This window comes from Ochlerotatus camptorhynchus, unplaced genomic scaffold (assembly GCF_037179485.1).
Source record: "Ochlerotatus camptorhynchus isolate MF236.1 unplaced genomic scaffold, CSIRO-AGI_Acam_v1.1 ptg000094l, whole genome shotgun sequence".
Lineage (NCBI taxonomy): Eukaryota > Metazoa > Arthropoda > Insecta > Diptera > Culicidae > Ochlerotatus > Ochlerotatus camptorhynchus.
The window spans coordinates 3,328,839-3,349,139 of record NW_027040584.1 but is presented as its reverse complement, the minus strand read 5'-3'; the positions used below and the strand labels follow the sequence as shown (position 1 = coordinate 3,349,139).

Here is a 20,301-nt window from a genome sequence, read left to right as displayed (position 1 = left end):
AACTCCCCGTGTTTCGCCGTGCGTGCCGGGCCAACCAACCAACCAACCAACCACAGTTCCCCCCGAACACCGTCAACCCCATCGACACCGGGTGCCACCGCCGGGCCCATATTTCAGTTCACTGATCCGTCACTGAACCGCCGCGCAGCCACTGTCAAGGACCAACTGCTGCAGTGGTGCCAGATGAAGACAAGGGGATACGAGGTACCATCTTGAAAACAAATCAAAGCAAAAACAATTGCCGCAAACACACAACACTGTCAAACGCCAAAGCAAAGCCTACTTCATTGCAATTTGCATTGCCTTTCTTCTCCTGTTTTCACCTTTTTTTCCGCTTTCAAGTTTTCGTTTACATTTTCCGTTAAATGACACCAGAATCACAAGCAAAAATTCTACCGAAAATGTAAAGTGCCACTTGTTGTTGACAGATGCGCTTCTTTCTTTCTTTCTTTTTTGTACAAAACCAAATCACACAAAAGGAAGGCGGATACATCTGGGACTGAATCCGCAGCTTCCGGACTATTTTTCCCTCTAACCTCAAACAAACCAAAAACAAACAATAGATGTAAACCCAAATAAAAACACATTTCTGTTGTACAGTGTACTTTCGATGTTATGACCTTTTTTGGCTGCCAAACACGTCACCTGCCGTCGCCGCCACAGACCGGATATGGACGTTCCAAAAACCAAATATCTTTTCCTGCCGAATTAATTCACTGTTTGCATGCTGCCCTAAACTTTTTCCTACTAATGTAAATATTTACCTCCTGCTAGGATGTGGTCTTCTCATTCTTTCTCTGCTCAACGCCCTAACCTCAATGCTTCACGGACAAAACTCTATTGCTTTCAGGTTGTAGAAACAATGTTCAAATAAACACTTTGGTTGTGGTTTTTTCGATGGACAAATATGTTGTTTACCTTTCAGCTGTCATTCAATGAATAATTGTAATTTTTTCTTCTTCCCCGAAAACAACAACGAACAGAACGTTAAAATAGACAACTTCTCCACATGCTGGTCAGATGGAATGGCATTTTGTGCGCTGATTCATCATTTCCTTCCAGACGCTTTTGATTTTACCAAATTAACACCGAAACAACGACGTCATAATTTCACACTCGCCTTCCGAGTGGCTGAGTAAGTATCATCCTTTATTTTAAGTTGTATGAAAATTTTAATAATGATAGCGAAAAAATTGATCTTTTCCGAATTAGTTCAGAATTAAAGGGTATGCTGGAAATTATGGGCACAAATATTGAACGTAAAAATAATTATCCGGACACCCCATAGGTGCCGAAAATATTCTAATGGAATCTAGGTTAGGATTCAGGCCGATTCCGATGCACAAATCTGGTGCATGATTCAAGTGGAATTCCTGATGGATCAAATGATGGCTTTCAGAGGTATCCAATGATGGGTTTCAAACGACTCCAATGATGGATTCCATACGAATCCAGTGATGGATTCCAGAGGAACCCTAATAAAAATTGTATGGTTAATTTGCTTAACGACGCGTTCTGGGTATCATCCAAACCATTTGTGGAATAGTTCAATGATTTGGGTTATCTTCGTTTATGGTTATTTTTTATTAGGGAATCCAACGATGGATTCCAGAGGAATCCAATTATGGATTCCAGAGGAATCCAATGATGGATTCCAGAGGAATCCAATGATGGATTCAAGAGCATCATATGATGGATTCCAGGGTAATCATATGATGAATTCCAGAGGAATCCTATGATGGATTCCAGAGGAATCCAATGATGGACTCCAGAGGAATCCTATGATGGATTTCAGAGGAATCCAATGATGGCCTTCGGAGGAATCCAATGATGGCCTCCGGAGGAATCCAATTATGGATACCATAGGAATCCAATGATGGATTCCAGAGGAATTCAATGATGGATTCCAGAGGAATTCAATGATGGATTACAGAGGAATTCAATGATGGCTTTCAGAGGTATCCAATGATGGGTTTCAAACGACTCCAATGATGGATTCCATACGAATCCAGTGATGGATTCCAGAGGAATCCAACGATGGATTCCAGAGGAATCCAATGATGGATCCCAGAGGAATCCAATGATGGATTCCAGAGGAATCCAATGATGGATTCTAGAGGAATCCAATGATGGATTCCAGAGTAATCATATGATGAATTCCAGAGGAATCCAATGGATTTCAGGATTTCAGAGGAATCCAATGATGGATTCCAGAGGAATCCAATGATGATTTCCAGAGGAATCCAATGATGAATTCCAGAAGAATCTAATGATGGATTCCAGAGGAATCCTATGATGGATTCCAGAGGAATCCTAGGATGGATTCAAGAGGAATCCAATGATGGATTCCAGAAGAATCTAAAGATGGATTCCAGAGGAATCCAATGATGGATTCCAGAAGAATCTAATGATGGATTCCAGAGGAATCCTATGATGGATTCCAGAGGAATCCTATGATGGATTCCAGAGGAATCCTATGATGGATTCCAGAGGAATCCTATGATGGATTCCAGAGGAATCCTATGATGGATTCCAGAGGAATCCTATGATGGATTCCAGAGGAATCCAATGATAGATTCCAGAGGAATCCTATGATGGATTCCAGAGGAATACAATTATGGATTCCAGAGGAATCCAATGATGGATTCCAGAGGAATCCAAGGATGGATTCCAGAGGAATCCAAGGATGGACTCCAGAGGAATCCAATGATAGATTCCAGATGAAACTAATCATGGATTCTAGAGGAATCCAATGATGGATTCCAGAGTAATCATATGATGAATTCCAGAGGAATCCAATGGATTTCAGGATTTCAGAGGAATCCAATGATGGATTCCAGAGGAATCAAATGATGGATTCCAGAGGAATTCAATGATGGATTCCAGAGGAATTCAATGATGGATTACAGAGGAATTCAATTATGGATTCCAGAGGAATCCAATGATGGATTCCAGAGGAATCCTATCATGGATTCCAAAGGAATCCAATGATGGATTTCAGAAGAATCTAATGATGGATTCCAGAGGAATCCAATGATGGATTCCAGAAGAATCTAATGATGGATTCCAGAGGAATCCTATGATGGATTCCAGAGGATCCTATGATGGATTCCAGAGGAATACAATGATGGATTCCAGAGGAATTCAATGATGGATTCCAGAGGAATCCAATGATGAATTCAAGAGGAATCCTATGATGAATTCCAGAGGAGTCCAATGATGGATTCCAGAGGAATCATATGATGAATTCCCGAGGAATCATATGATGAATTCCAGAGGAATCCTATGATGGATTCCAGAGGTCCAGGATTCCACCGGAATTCGATCCAGCATTCCACCGGAATCTGATGATGATCCTATGATGGATTTCCGAGGAATCCAATGATTGATTCCCGAGGAATCCAATTATTGATTCCAGCGGAATCCAATGATGGATTCCAGAGGAATGATGGATTCCGGAGGAATCCAATGATGGATTCCAGAGGAATCATATGATGAATTCCCGAGGAATCCTATGATGGATTCCAGAGGAATCATATGATGATGTCCAGAGGAATCCAATGATGGATTCCAGAGGAATCCTATGATGGATTCCCGAGGAATCCTATGATGGATTCCCGAGGAATCCTATGATGGATTCCCGAGGATTCCTATGATGTATTCCAGAGGAATCCAATGATGAATTCCAGAGGAATTCAATGATGGATTCCAGAGGAATCCAATGATGGATTCGAGAGGAATCCAATGATAGATTCCAGAGGAATCCAATGATGGATTCCAGAGGAATCCTATGATGGATTCCAGAGGAATCCTATGATAGATTCCAGAGGAATCCTATGATGGATTCCAGAGGAATCCAATGATGGATTCCAGATGAATCCAATGATGGATTCCAAAGGAATCCTATGATGGATTCCTGAGGAATCCAATGATGGATTCCAGAAGAATTCAATGATGGATTCCAGAGGAATCCAATGATGGATTCCAGAGGAATCCAATAATGAATTCCAGAGGAATCCAATGATGGATTCCCGAGGAATCATATGATGGATTCCAGAGGAATCATATGATGAATTCCAGAGGAATCCTATGATGGATTCCTGAGGTCCAGGATTCCACCGAAATTTGATCCAGCATTCCACCGGAATCTGATGATGATCCTAAGATGGATTCCCGAGGAATCCAATGATTGTTTCCAGAGGAATCCTATGATGGATTCTAGAGGTCCAGGACTCCATCGGAATCCGGTTCAGGATCCCACCAGAATTCGATTCAGCATTCCACCGGAATCTGATGATGATCCTATTATGAATTCCCGAGGAATCCAATGATAGAATCACGAGGAATCCAATGACAGATTCCCGAGGAATCCAATGTTAGATTGCCGAGGAATCCAATGATGGACTCCAGAGGAATTCTATGATGAATTCCAGAGAAATCCTATGATGGATTCCAGAGGAATCCAATGATGGATTCCAGAGGAATCCTATGATGATTTCCAGAGGAATCCAATGATGGATTCCAGAGGAATCCTAATATGGATTCCCGAGGAATCCAATGATGGATTCCCGAGGATTCCTATGATGTATTCCAGAGGAATCCAATGATGGATTCCAGAGGAATCCAATGATGGATTCCAGAGGAATCCAATGATGGATTCCCGAGGAATCCTGTGATGGATTCCAGAGGAATCATATGATGAATTCCAGAGGAATCCTATGATGGATTCCTGAGGTCCAGGATTCCACCGAAATTCGATCCAGCATTCCACCGGAATCTGATGATGATCCTAAGATGGATTCCTGAGGAATCCAATGATGGATTCCAGAGGAATCCAATGATGGATTCCAGAGGAATCTAATGATGGATTCCAGAGGAATCCAATGATAGATTTCAGAGTAATTCAATTATGGATTCAAAAGGAATCCTATAATGGATTCCAGAGGAATCCTATGATAGATTCCAGAGGATCCAGGATTCAATCGAAATCCGGTTCAGGATTTCACCGGAATCCAGTCCAGGATTCCACTGGAATACAGTCCAGGATTCCAACGGAATCCGGTCCAGGATTCCAATTGAATTCTGTTTTGGATTTTAGTTGAATCTGGACCTAGAATCCCATGGGATACAGTCCAGGATTCCAGTGGAATCCTGTCCAGAACTCCAGTGACATCCTGTCCAGAAATCTTCTGGAATCCGGTCCAGAATTCAAGCGAAATCCAGTCCAAGATTATTGCGGAATATGGTTCCAGGGTAACCTGGTGAGCATTTTCCGAGTTTTGAGTCTTTGCATAATTGTTTTTATGGTGAATCATTCACATTTGAGCTAAAATGTATGGTCGTTTAGACATTTTCAAAAATGATCGAAATCTCGTATGGAATTCAACAAATTATAACTCGAAAACGTATTTTCCAATCTGACGTCGGAGACATAAATGTAGGAAAAAATATTCCTTTTCAGAAAAAGCATACACGGTACAAAATTTTATGTAAATGAATCATGAATCACTATGAAAATTTCTTCTTTGTCTCAGACGTCATTTCGATTGAAAATTACGTTTTGTTAAAAAAATATGGAACACGAAATTTTTAATTTTTCTTGATGTCAGATTCAAAATGGCTGAATGAAATGTAATTAAGCAAAGTTTCACACAAATCGAGGAAGGTCACGTGAGATCAATTCGACATTTGGCGTAGATCTGCGCTGGTCTATAATTCCAGGGAAATCTGTTCAAGTTAACATTTACGTGCCTGAAGATAAAATTGCTACAATTAGAATCAATAGGGAGACTTTTATGAACCGATTTTCTGTCAAACGCGAACCAGCACCTGATTGGTCGGGTGAACCTATAGAAACGCGAGAATTTTTACAACAGTGAATCTATTTTCTTGTATTTTGACAGTCGACTGCGTCGCCCATAGTTAAATAGTTTTTGCACGGTCGTTTCCGCGAGAGAAGAATAACGCGTCACAGACAAAAAGAAGCCAGTTGTCTCCTCTTCCTCTTAGGTTTTGAAAATCTCACAATATTTCCAGGCAATCAAGATATGCCAACACTTGTTCAGTTCAATTCGACACCGCTAGGGACGGGCACCGGCATCGACCCTTTTAGTTAATTCCCCCTATTTTCCGTTCTACTTTCAGCGAAAAAGCCGGGATTGCGCCACTGTTGGATGTTGAAGATATGGTTGTAATGCGAAAGCCTGATTGGAAATGTGTTTTTACATACGTACAATCAATTTATCGACGTTTCAAAAATGAGGATTAAAACCAGGGGAAGCCCACGGCTCTTCTTCTTCCACCGTTCAGTAGTGACTGATAGAGGCGAATCAACGTTTTTGCTAGAGTTAGAAAACTCACGTGTAACATGATGTTCAACTGTGTATGTCGTATTCGTTAGAAACATGTAGTTTTGAATTCGTTCGTTGTCAGCTCGAGAGAAAAAAAAAGAAAAGAAGATTTCATCAATCCCGCTCCCCTCGTTTCTAATCCGTCATGTTGTTACAATGTTAATTTGAGTAAATTATATTTATCGGATAACCGCTTCACACGGAAAGCTCTAACTGTAAAATTGTTTCTTTTAATTTATTTGTTTTTAATGTTATTTCAATATTTATAATTTTTGCTCTCGCTCTTAATACGTCTAGGGATAGAGTCATTGCTTTTGACTGTTTGAAAATTCATATGAAATTAGCTATTAGTAACAGTGGATAAGCGTTAGTAAAACAACAACAAGCTGCACCATAGTGAAGATTCCATCTGACAGAGATTGGAAGAAACAAAAAAGAACCGAAAGCTGCCTCTTAAGGAAAGTTTTGTCCGCTAAAACAGCCAACCAAGAGAGAAACGAAAAGATTGTGATTGTGATCCGTTGTCATTAGGTTTTTTTTTTTGTATTGATTTTAATAGCAGTAGTGCCCCCCACCCAACACCCCCCATGCAGCACCGTTTTCTTGAGAAATAGAGATAGAGACAATGAAAATATTGAGTGGTTTCTTGTTCTTCTGTACGCGTCGGAAACATTTGCTTTTGTTCTGCAACCTTTGCTTATTTTTTCGGTGAGCTAGAAAAATACTAGTTTTAGGTTACATGCACAACAACGAAACAATCGGAGATATGCACTCACACATACATACAAACGAATTGGGCAGTGAAATGAACGCACACAAACAAGGATCTATTGATTATGAGGAATGATTTGGGTTGAGCCCATTGAATTGAAACACGCACACTACTACAACCCCTATCGGTGTTGGTATAACCCTATAACCTTTGCTTACTACTTGCAAGTGAGAGAAAAAAAAGTTGAAAACAATAGCAGCATCAACCAAGAAGAAGTAGAACCAGATTGAATGTAAAAATCACTTTGTAGACGTTAGATTTCTATGTTATATATATATTTTTGAAACAGAATGAATGGAAATAGCTAGATACGAAGAATAAGAAGCAAGTTTTTAATTACCCAAAAAATGGACAAAAGAGAGGTGTACAACACATACAGACAAGCAAAAAAAAAATGGAAACCCACACAAACTAACTCGTAAAGCGTAACTTTAATAATTTACCTAGCTCTAGCTGTTAATGGGTGGATTAGTTTAACAACAAACAACAACGACATCAACAGTAGCAGCAGCAGCAGCAACAATAATGTGTCTTCCCCCTCGAAGGCCGTTACTTCAATCGAATTGCTTTTACTCATAACTACAGGATTTACTTTTTTGAAGAGTTTTTTTTTCTAATAATTACACACCAAGACTTCGAACTTTGAAACTTTGAAAGATTTGCGCAAAGTGTAATAAATAGGCATAAAATCAGAAATAAACGCTTGTATTATGCAGAAAAAATATAATCAAATTGCTATTAGTTGGTGGTTTATTTATCCGAAAATCGCCGTCGAATTCACACACAAAAGATGAACGTATTCAACTCAGAGTTAATTTAACTAAAACATGCATATTGCATAATACATAAGTCGAAGATTAGCTTAACAGCGGTTGATAAACTGCCTCAATGACTATCCTGCACGTAATTATCCAATGTTCTCGCTCTCCTTCTTATTGATGATTATCCCTCGCACCATTCGTCTCAGCACCTTCCCCGACGGTGTCAGCGGAAGCTCTTCGGCAAAGTACACCCCTCCCCTCAAATGCTTATAGTCCGGCAACGATTCATTCGTGCGCCTAACAAGCTCAGCTGCATCGAGCCCGCCCGAACAATCCTTCCGCCGCACTACCAGCGCAGTTGCCAGATCGTTCGGTTCTCCGGGAATCCCCACAACACAGGCCGCTGCCACCCCCGGTATCTGCTGAATCACACATTCGATTTCGGTGGGAGAAATTGGAAAATTATTATACTTGAACATGTCCTTCTTCCGGTCCACTACATATAGGTATCCCTCCTCATCGAACCGTCCAATATCTCCGGTATGTAGCCATCCTTCACTGTTCAACATGTCCTTGGAAGCTTCCTCGTTTCCGTAGTACCCCCGGAACACATACTCCGCTCGCACCAGGATCTCTCCTTCCTGACCGACGTCCAACGCACTCCCACTATCATCAACGACCTTGAACTCCATCCCGGATCGAGGAAATCCAACCGATCCATCCCGGTAGAGCTCCCTCTTGCTAAACGATACCGAATTGGCAATCTCCGAGAATCCATACATGACCTCCAAATACCTTCCCGGTATCAGTTTTTCAAATGTTCTCTTCAACGATGACGAAACTGCACTTCCTCCACAGAACGCAAAACGAACGCTGGAAAAGCTGGAAGCAGTCGCTTGCCCACTGCTGATGATGCCATACGCTTGCGAAGGCGTTACATAGAGGGCCGATACCTTGAACCTCCCGACAATGTCCAATGCCACCTCCGGACGATACGTTTGACGTGTGATGACTCTAGTGGCTCCCCACACCGTACTGGCCAGAAGCATTAGCAATCCCGAAATCCAGTAGAGTGAACTGAAGGCGAACGTCCTATCGCTGGGATGACACTCGAAAAAATTCACCACATGGGCGATGCAGATCGAATGGGACAGACAAACGGCTTTCGAACGACCAGTCGTTCCGGAGGAACATATCAGGATTGCTAGCTGTTTGGTGGGATCGTCGATGACGGTTGGACTGAGAAGAGAGAACTGTATTTGGCATCATATTCGAGCATACTCACACGATCTCTACTCACACAAATAATTCCTCTTGATCAGTCGGTTCCATCAAGCTTCGTACCTGATCGTAACCATCGACTTTATCTCCCATCAGAATAATCTTCGGCTTCACCCCAGACAAATCACAAGCAGCTACCGCTTCTTAAAACGATTCGTTTTCGCAAAACACCACCTTCGGTCGAACGGACTTGAACATGTGACTCAGATCATCCCTCAGAAACGAAGGATCCAACGTATTCACAGGAATCCCCAGAGCAAAACAAGCAAACACCACCGGAGCCGTGTTTTCCCCGTTTCGAACGATCATGGTGAAAATGTCCTCCGATTGCCTTCCGCTGCCGTATCCCATCCGGATTAGATTCTGCGCGATCCGGATCGTCCGGAGACGCATCTCAGCGCCAGTCACTTCCACACCGCTATCGGCACTGATTTGCACCACCTTGTCGGCATTCCGGTTCAGAATCTGAAGAATCAGATCGCCTATACTCTGGTGGGGATTAAGGATCGGTTTCCTTCCCGGGAGACCGGTCCAAATTTTGGTGGAGGGATCGTAGAAGGTGTAAACGTTTTTTAACGGGTGCATGTTTGAAGAGAAGCGATGGAATCGGCTAGAACATTCAGATTTAACTGAAGAGACATTAACGGTGAAAGTACATCAGCTTGATGCGATTTGCTTATCAAATAACTGTTGTTGTTAGATAGATTACCTCTGTAAAGCTGATAAGAGGTCTGCTCTTATCACACTGAGAAGTAATTAAGAACAACCTGCATGAAGATGATAAATGGGTGATCTTCATTTGTAATTTACCTGAAAGACTAGTTTGAGCGGTCCAGACTAATGATGACAACGCGATCGTTATCATACGTTTGAAGCGTCTGTGTTTATTTATGATTGTTATATTTTTGTTATGTAAATCACATAAATCTTGTACCTCATAATCTGAGTAGTGCGGAGTCACTCGAAATGGTTGTTAAAAAAATCCAACGATCAAGACCAACACCAAGGCTTACGTCCCTTAAATAGATTCGTTCGAATGATAAAGTATTAGGATCAACGCTCAAAATGTTATCCTTAAATTAAAGTCTAGAGTAATATGTTACTGTTGCGACGTAATATCCCAACTTGCTTGCCGAATAAAAACCTATTCGTATTAAAATTTCAATGATTAATTGTTAAATGTCTAATTATGTCTACATGTGTATATGTCTAAAAATAAAAATGAAAGTTAATATAAACTTCTTGTTAGGAATATACAAGTTACCTTTACACTCTACAAGTTATAATGTTATATATATGTATAATAAAAGCAAGAACAAAGTTTGTTAAAATACAGATTTAGTACACACAACAACACGTTAAAATTGCTGCAGGGGATGGTTATTGGATTGTCGCGGGTGGATATAGGACTAATAGAAAGAAAGGAACAGAAAAAGGAGAAGAAGAAAAGAACGGCTAGCTACTGGGACTGGAGCAACAATCGAGGCTGTTTGCAAAGTACCACGGAAGTGAACAGATCATCGTGCAAAATTAAGTAGACGAAGCTAGAATCTCGTGAGCGCTTGTGGCCGTTTTCCCCAGACACCCACGGAGCGAAAGGGGTTAGTCTGTACCGCGCGTAGCCTGAAGTTTATCGGCTTGAGGCTTCAGCCCGGCCCATGTGTGTTGAATGAGTGCGATATCCTACGCAGGTAGGTGTGGAAGCTGCCTTCCTGCACATTCGATTGCCGTCAATGGATGGCAATCGATGTCCGTCGGTGATTGGCACTAGATTGCGGAACAGAGACCGACGTTAAATAAAGGAAAGAAGAAGAAGAAGAAGAAGAAGAAGAAGAAGAAGAAGAAGAAGAAGAAGAAGAGGCTTCGTCCTTGTATTATGTCACCAATCAGGACGCGATGACCCACGCTAGCTCCCAGTGTTACCCCCTTGTGGACCAAATCTCGGCAATCCAAGCCGGCCCTCGAGTTTTGAGGTTAAACCGACGGCGCTCATCCCGACATCGCGTGCTGTTTCCCTGTGTGAGCCACGCCCGACGGTAACCCTGGCCGTAGCCCGAACCACGGTCAATCACACTGGTTCCCTGAGTGAACCCAACCAGACAACGGTGCCCAGAACCATCACGGTACCCTCCGACCATTCGTCGGCGATCACGTGTCCCCTCAGCAGCCGGCCGGCCAACCATTACACACCCAACCCACTGTAAGTGTTAGTTAGGAAATAAAAAGGATTAAAGTGAATTTGTGTGTCGTTTAATCAATGAAAGATTGGACTCTTGAAAAGTCCTGAGAGCGAGAGGTCTCAAGCTCGAGCTAGCCAGTAAAAAGAGGCGGATGTAGCCCACCCCAGACGACCTCCGTGGCTAGACCAGAAGTTAGGGGAACCTTTAGACTAGTCCTTCTGGCTAGGCAGTAACAAATTAAACAAGTGTATTTATTCATACCATTGAAAAAGTACGATTAATTCATTGCAATAAACACTGATGATTGAAAAAATACTATATTCGACCGTTTGACTTGATGACCATTTTATTCCGAAATTTACAAAATATTGACTCAATCAAGTAATGAGAAAGTCACGCAAGTGTTCTTATTTTTGCTCTTGACAAAAAGGCGCCAATTTGTGAGCAGTGTAGATAGGACGCATACAAAGGCAAGAAAATTAATATTTTTCAAACAAAATAATTAGAATATTTAAGGTGATTGCCTCCGCACCACTCAGCTTATAACTTACTTACTTACTTAACGATCCTGCGCACCTCCAGGGGTGCAAAGGGCCTTTGTGAAAGATTTCCATCCTGGGCGATTACTAACTTTGGCTCAGTCAAATTCCGGTCAACGTTATTAATTTCACTGTTTAGGCTCCGCCGCCACGAGCCTCTGGGTCTGCCTCTGCTGCGATGTCCAGTGCTTGCTTGCAGATTTCGTTTACGCTCCGTCGTACTGTGTGGCCGACCCCCCTCCACTTCCGTTCACGAATTTCTGTCTCTATCGGCTTCTGATGGCACAAACGATGAAGCTCGGAATTTGAGATCCAATTGTGGCACGAATTATAAACCGCAAGCATCGGTTGATAAACACCTGCAGTAGAGTGATGCAAAATTTGAAATTTTCGCTCCACAATACTTAAACGATTCCAAACCGGGTCCTGACTAACCTCTCAAAATTTGAACCCATTTGGTGAGAAACTGAGATGGCACAAACCATTTGAAGTTTGTATGGGAATTACTATGGTAAAACCAATTCATGTCTATCTAATAATTCACCATATCGGTCTGCTTCAAAAACTTTCAATTGTGCTTGTAGGAAATTCTCCCAGCTACAACTTTGCTGAAGACCACTTTTTGATTAAATGCAAGGATCGAAAGTTATCAATGGTTCAATGCGCTGATGTCTTATGATCATGCTCAATCAACTGCTCAGCAGGCAACATTGGTGTTTCTGGGGCATTGAATAGGACACAAAAATCAAGGCTACTATGTCACACTGCAAAATACAGTGTTGTCTACAGAGCAGCTGCTTGATCATGTCATAAGTTTACCAATCTCTTAAATAATTAATAACTTTTTCCTGTCTCATTTTACATTAAAACGATCTTCAGCAAAGTTGTAGCTGAGAAAATTTTCTATAAGAATGGCTATCAACCTGTTTCGCAATTCAATATGGAAAAAGACTAGAAGGCAATGAACAAAAAGTTGAGATTTCCCATAGTAATTTACATGAAAACTTCAAATGGCTTGTGCGAAGTCTGTTTCTAACCAAATGAGTTGTAACCAGGCATGGAAAATCATTTACATTCATTTGCCCCTAACTTTATTCATCAACAGAATTCCGCAAAATAATGTATGGAACTTTTATAGGTTTTGTTATTAGCTTTTATTTTTGCCAGTAACTCAAATCTGTATCTCTTATGCATCACGAATTAGAGCGGGCAGAACTCGTTACTGTTTTTCAGTGAATGTTAAATATATTCACTGAAAAACAGTAGTGGATTCTGTTTGCTCTAGTTCGTCATGCATAAGAGATACGGATTTGGGTTTTCAACAAATGTTGTAGTTAATAACAAAACCTACAAAAGCATCATACATCATTTTGCGGAATTCTGTTGATGAAAAAAGTTAGGGGCAAATGAATGTAAATGAATGCACTAAATGAATGCAAATGATTTTCCATGCCTGGTTGTAACTTTGGGAGGCTAATCAGGACCCGATTTGAAACCATTTAAGCACTGTGGAGCGAAAAAGTCAAATTTTGCATCAGTCTAACCTGCAGCTTCTGAGTGTTCTCCGCTGATACACACCTTGTTTCACTGGCGTATAACCATAACAGCACGGACTTCACGTTCGAGTTAAAAAATCGGATTTTGGTGCAACTGGCAAAAGCAGCCCTAGCCTTCTTAATCCGTGCACCTATGTCGCTCTTGGTGCCGCCGTCCAACGCTATCTGGCTGCCAAGATATTGGAAGCTTTCGACTTTCTTTACTGCCTGCCCAGCTACCGTGAAATTGGAACGGTTTTCCGTGTTGACATCCAACGATTTGGTCTTGTTGACGTTGATGGTTAGACCTGCTTCAGAGGAGCGTTCCACAAGGTCTTCGAGCTTACTCTGCATGTCAGAGCGCCGTCTTCCCAACTAACAATTTTCGCAATGTAAACGCTTCACTCATTTCATTTATACAGCCTCAAGCTGTATTCAAATGTTATACGATATGAGGAAACCTTTACTCAATCTCTATACAAGCAAATCTGGCGAACTTAGTCAGCTACTTCTAGCTGTTGTGACGATTGGAACAAGCTCTTATTACATATCTATTTACGCTTCTATACAGCTGTTATCCTGCTGTTTAGTTGTGTGTGAACTTGAAAGGCGCTTACTCAACCTTTACCCGATTATGCAATAATCACTACACAGCTTTCTCTTGCAGCCGAGTTAAATATTATCTACGCTTTTTTTTTTGTTGATGGAATTGATTGAGTTAATTTTGTTGCGAGAATCAAATTATTCGAAATTAGTTACGATGAAATTGCCACACACAAAATTGATTCGCAAAATTCGAGTTTTCATCCGAATGCCCTCAAATTTTCAGGGATTGAGAAATAACTATTAAACTTCATTTTACCATTTTACTCGTATTTTATTTACAGTCCATACGCAAATGCCCGCACCTTGGCCTTAACCCCGTCCATAAGATTCTGCACAACCTGTGAATCAACCGTTTTTTGCATGTAAACCCATACTTTCTTCAGTTCCTCGACTGTCTTCACTACCTTAGGTCGTTTAAGAAGGTGCTGCTTCATAATCGCCCAGTACTTCTCGATGGGGCGGAGCTCCGGAGTGTTGGGAGGGTTGAACATTTTCGGCACGAAATTGACCTTATTGTCCGCATACCACTTCAGCACGTCCTTGGAGTAGTGGCATGAGGCCAAATCCGGCCAGAAGATTGTTGGGACGTTGTGGGCCTTCAGGAGAGGAAGCAGCCGCTTCTGGAGGCACTCTTTTATGTACACCTGTCCGTTCATCGTGTCCTGGGTCACGAAAGGTGCACTCCGCTTCCCGCACGTGCAGATGGCTTGCCAAACCAGGAATTTCTTCGCAAATTTGGACATCTTCTGAGTGCGGACATGCTCCGGAACGCTGAACTTATCCTTGGCCGTGAAAAACAGGTTGCCGGGGATCTGTTTGAAGTCGGCCTTCACATATGTTTCGTCGTCCATGATGCAGCATTCAACTTTCGTCAGCATGTTGAGGTACAACTTCCTGGCACGGGTTTTGGCGGACTTGTTCTGCTTCTCGTCGCGATTAGGGGCCTTTTGTACCTTGAACGTTCGAAGCCCAGTCTTAGTTTTGGCCTTCTGGACAAAACTTCGGCTTAGGTGCAGCTTCTTAGCCACATCCCTAACGGAGGCGTTCGGATTTCGGTTGAAGGCCCCAACTACGCGGTTGTGATTTTTGGTGTTGTACGGAATACTTTTTCCTTCACTTCTGGGCTTCCGATCGGTGGTCAACCGTTCCTCGAACCGCTTAATCACTCGCGACACCGTGGAATTCGCGATTCCCAACGTTTTAGCGATGGAACGATGCGAGAGATCCTTGTTCTCGTGATGAATGCGCAAGATTTTATCACGCACGAGCTGTTCTTTCGACTCCATTTCCGCGAGTTTTGATCACAGGACTTTAAAACTTGCAGGATGTAAATAATGCACTATGAACTAAATCCACCCAAATTTTCATTAAATTCTACCCAACGGTTAAAAAGTTAGAGCAATTTCATAGTGTGGCAATTTCATCGTGGACACCCTTTATAAGCACACCACCAAATTATTTACCCTGCACCGGAACCTGGAATCGAACTCGAGGCGACCATATTGGCAACCTTGACACTACCATCTTCGCTACGCCAACACGTTGAACTGACGTAAACAAATATACATGACTTTCTACAATAATACCGTTGAGTAGAGGCTTTATAATAGTTCACATGAATCACTTTTCTCGACTAGTTACTTCAGCTTTGTAAATGAGTAGAGTAAAAGCTGTAGAACTGCACACGTCTAAAAATAAACCTAGTTGACTGTAAAAATGCTTCCAAAGTATCACTAACACAGTTAATTAGCTGAGTACAGGTTGTTTAGTTGTTGAAAAAGTACTTTTGATGTTTATGTTATTCAGCAAGAGTGGTTGGTTGTGTAGAAGCCATCAAATGAGTAACATATTCACTTTGTTAGCTTTGTTTTGCAGCTACAAGTTGAAAGTTGATTAGTGTGTGTATATAAGTGACATTAGCGTTTATTGGCTGATGGTATTCAGTGCGACTGACAAATTGAATAATGGTTGTGAGAAAGTTGAGAAAACGCTATCCAAAACTACTTTGCTAGCTTCTGCTTGTAGCTGTATCTGCAGCTTTGTTTCAGCTTCTTTACAGCACAATACTGGAAAAGTTGGCTTATAAAGCTAAAAATGTTAGTTGGGTTGCTAATAACGCAACATCATCAGCCAAATCGAGGTCGTTGAGATGCTCCATGGTGATAAGCTACCCTACTACCCACGGTTCGGTACACGGTCAACGGCTCCAACCATGATCTCGTCGATTACGATGAGGAACAGTAGTGGTGATAATATACATCCTTGCCTCACACCCGCGATTCCCCGAATCGGGTCAGACAAAGCTCCGTTGTGCAACACTCTGCATGAGAAAGCCTCGTACTGCGCTTCGATGAGGTTGACGATCTTATCAGGGACTCCCTTGCGTCTCAGAGCGCCCCACTTTTTTTCTTTCCTTTATTCAACGTCGGTCTCTATTCCGCAATCTAGTGCCAATCACCGACGGACATCGATTGCCATCCATTGACGGCAATCGAATGTGCAGGAAGGCAGCTTCCACACCTGCGTAGAATATCGCACCCATTCAACACACATGGGCGGGGACCAACGGCTTTACTTCCCTTCCGAAGGAAGACGTGACCAGAGATTTTTATGCCTCAGAAAAATCCCACCGACCTCGGCTGGGATTGAACCCAGACCTATTGGGGTGTTAGTAAGCAGTCACCGGCGCCGGCCAGAGCGCCGAACAAGTTTTTGTTGTTTAGTCGGTCGAAAGCTTTTTCGTAGTCAATGAATACCAAGTACAGGGACTCTTGGAACTCATTGACCTGCTCCAAGAAGATGTGGAGCGTGACAATATGGTCCACACAGGATCTTCCAGCACAGAATCCTGCCTGCTGTCGTCGGAGAGTCGCGTCGATCTTCTCCTGTATCCGATTGAGGATAACTTTACACAGAGCTTTGAGAACAATACACAGTAGCATGATGCCTCGCCAGTTGTCGCATACAGTTGGATCCCCCTTCTTGGGGACATTTACCAAGACGCCCTGCATCCAGTCGGCCGAAAAAGTCACGGTGTTCCAGATACAGGCCGGACTCGATTATCCGGAGGCTCGATTAACCGGAGGCTCGATTATCCGGGGCTCGATTATCCGGAGAAAATGGCTCGATTATCCGGAGTCATATTTTTTTTACCTATCTTGCAAATTATTTTTCATAAACCGCTTGGAAAACCGACTTTCGATCCGAGGACGAGTAACATACATCGTTCGACTCAGTCTGACAAGATCGGGAAATGACTATATTTAAGTGTTTGTGTGCCTATGTTACAAAATCCGGCGTTAAGGGGTTTTGGATTAACTTTGACCTGAAAGGAATCAAACATATCATATGCCACAACAACATACAAAAACTGAATCCCATGATGTTCCGTTCACTAATTACGTCACGTTTCAGGGGAGGCGGGGAATGGCAACCGAACAAAATTTTTGAAGATCCGTAAAAAAAAAGTACCAAAGGGCCTTTAACCCTCCGTTACTCGCGCTGTTGTACTTTGTACATAACACATGAGTTTTCCATTGCCATTTTGTTGCTGAGTTACCTGATAACCAACGAGTATTCCTCAAAAAACTTGTTTTGATCTAAACAAGCTAAACTTTGATTACAGTAAACACCTTAAAAATGCGGATAATAGGGAAAATGTAAATGGAAACCGCGAAAACTGTGACCATACTACGTGGGAATTGACTTAATTGATTACAACATGGAATATATCAAGATTCTGACAAGATAGAAAGTTACTGTCTCTGATAAAGTTGTTCAGGAGATCATAGCCTTGTCTCTGGCGGACAGTAGTTCAGAATTTTCTCACTACGTAGCGCTAGTATACATGTGAAATTCTCGCATGTGATATATCTCAAGATCCTGACCAGATAAAAAATTACTGTCTTTCACAAAGTTTTTCAGGAGATCAAAGCCTATTGCTTGGTGCTCAATAATTCAGAATTTGCTCACTACGCGACGCTAGTATACACGTGAAATTATCATATAAAATATCTCGAGTTTCCAACCAGATAGAAAGGTACTGTCTTCGGCATAGTTGTTCAGGATATCAAGGCTTTTTCGCAGGAGGACAGTAGTTCAGAGTTTTCTCACTTTGCGGCGCTACTATAGATGTGAAACTCGTGCATATAAAATATCTCTAGATCCTGACCAGATAGAAAGTAAATGTATTCGGCAAAGTTTTGCAGGAAGTCAAGATCTTTTGTTGGGTGACAATAGTTTAGAATTTTCTCACTATGTGGTGCTAGTATATACGTGCCTTTCTCCCATATTCAATAGCTCGAGATCATGATCAGCTAGAAAGTTGCTGTCTTCGGCAAAGTTGTTTAGGGGGTCAAGACTTTTTGGCTGGTAAACAGTAATTAATAATTTTCTCACCACGTGGCATTAGTATACATGTACACTTCTCGCATATGCTATATCTCCAGACCCTGATCAGATAGAAAGTTGTTCAGCAGGTCAAGGTCTTTTGGCTGGTGGACAGTAGTTCAGAGTTTTCTCACTTCATGATGCTAGTATACATGTGAAATTCTCGCATATAAAATATCTCACGTTATTGACCAGATAGAAAGTTACTGTCTTGAACAAAGCTGTTCAGGAGTTTAAAGCCTAGAGTTTATGAGAAAATTCTAAACTATTGTTCACCAGCCAAAAGACTTTAACTTTCTGAATAACTTTGTTGTAGACAGTAACTTTCCATCTGATTAGGATCTCGAGATATAGCATATGCGAGAAGTGTACATCTATGCCACGTGGTGAGAAAATTCTTAACTACTGTTTACCAGCCAAAAATGCTTTGACCTCCTGAACAACTTTGTCCAAGACAGTAACTTTCTATCTGGTCAGGATCTCGAAACAAATCACATGCGAGAATTTCACGTGTATTCTAGCGCTACGTAGTGAGAAAATTTTGAAATACATGCGAGAATTTCGCGTGTATACTAGCGCCACGTAGTGTGAAAATTCTGAACTATTGTGCACCAAAAAATAGGCATTGACCTCATGAACAACTTTTACGAAGACAGTAATTTTCTACCTGTTCAGAATCTCGAGCTTAGCATACGCGAGAATTGTACACGTTTACTAGCGCCATGTGGTGAAAAATTTCTAGGCTACTGTCCACCAGCCAAAAAGCCTTGACCCTCTGAACAAGTTTGCTGAAAACAGTAACTTTCTATCTGCTCAGGATCTCGAGCTATTGTATATGCGAGAATTGCATGTGTATACTAGCACCGAGTAGCGAGAAAATTCTGAACAACTGTCCACCAACGAAAAGATCTTGACTTCCTGAAAAACTTTGCCAAAGACATTTATTCTTTATCTGCGAGAACTTAACATGTATACGAGCACTACCTAGTGAGAAGATTTTGAACTACTGTTAATCAGCAAAAAAGCTATGATCTCCTGAACCGCTTTGCCTAAGACAGTAACTTTCTATCTGGTCAGGATCTCGAGATATTTTATACGAGAATTTCACGTTTATACTAGCGCCGTGTAGTGAGAAAATTCAGAACAACTGTCCACCAGCCAAAACTACTTGACACCCTAAACAAGTTTGCCGAAGACAGTAACTTCTATCTGCTCAGGATCTCGAGCTATTGTATATGCGAAAATTGCATGCATATACTAGCGCCACGTAGTGTGAATTTTCTGAACTACTCCACCAACGAAAAGATCTGGACTTCCTGAAAAACTTTGCCGAAGACAGTAACTTTTTATATGGTAAGGATCTAGAAATATTTTATATATGCGAGAATTTTACATGTATACTAGTGCCGCGAAGTGAGAAAACGCTGAACTACTGTCCACCAACGAAAAGGCATTGACCTTCTGAACAACTTTGTCGACGACAGTAATTTTCTATCTGGTCATGATCTCGAGATATATCACATGCGATAATTTCACATGTATTCTAGCGCTACGTAGTGAGAAAATTCTAAACTACTCTCCACTAGCGAAAAGATTATGATCTCTAGAACAACTTTGCCGAAGACAGTAATTTTCTATCTGGTCAAGATCTCGAGATTTTCCATGTTGTAACCAATTAAGTCAAATCCCACGTAGTACGGACACCGTTTACGCGGTTTCCATTCACATTTTTCTATTATCCACATTTTTGTGGGTTAACTGTGATAAAATTTTAGCTTGTTTAGTTAGTTTTTTAATGAATACCCGTTGGTTTCATATCGATTGGAAGATTGGCTGCAAAATGGCAATGGAAAACTCGCACTGTTGTACAAAGTACAACGCGCGAGTA

The 20,301-nt window shown here is 41.6% G+C and overlaps 1 pseudogene; it reads right to left on the bottom strand.

Annotated features, from left to right (window-relative positions):
* Positions 1 to 7,041: 7,041 nt before the first annotated feature.
* On the bottom strand, positions 7,042 to 15,459 carry LOC135698798 (probable 4-coumarate--CoA ligase 1; annotated as a pseudogene).
* Between the last annotated feature and the right edge of the window lie 4,842 nt (positions 15,460 to 20,301).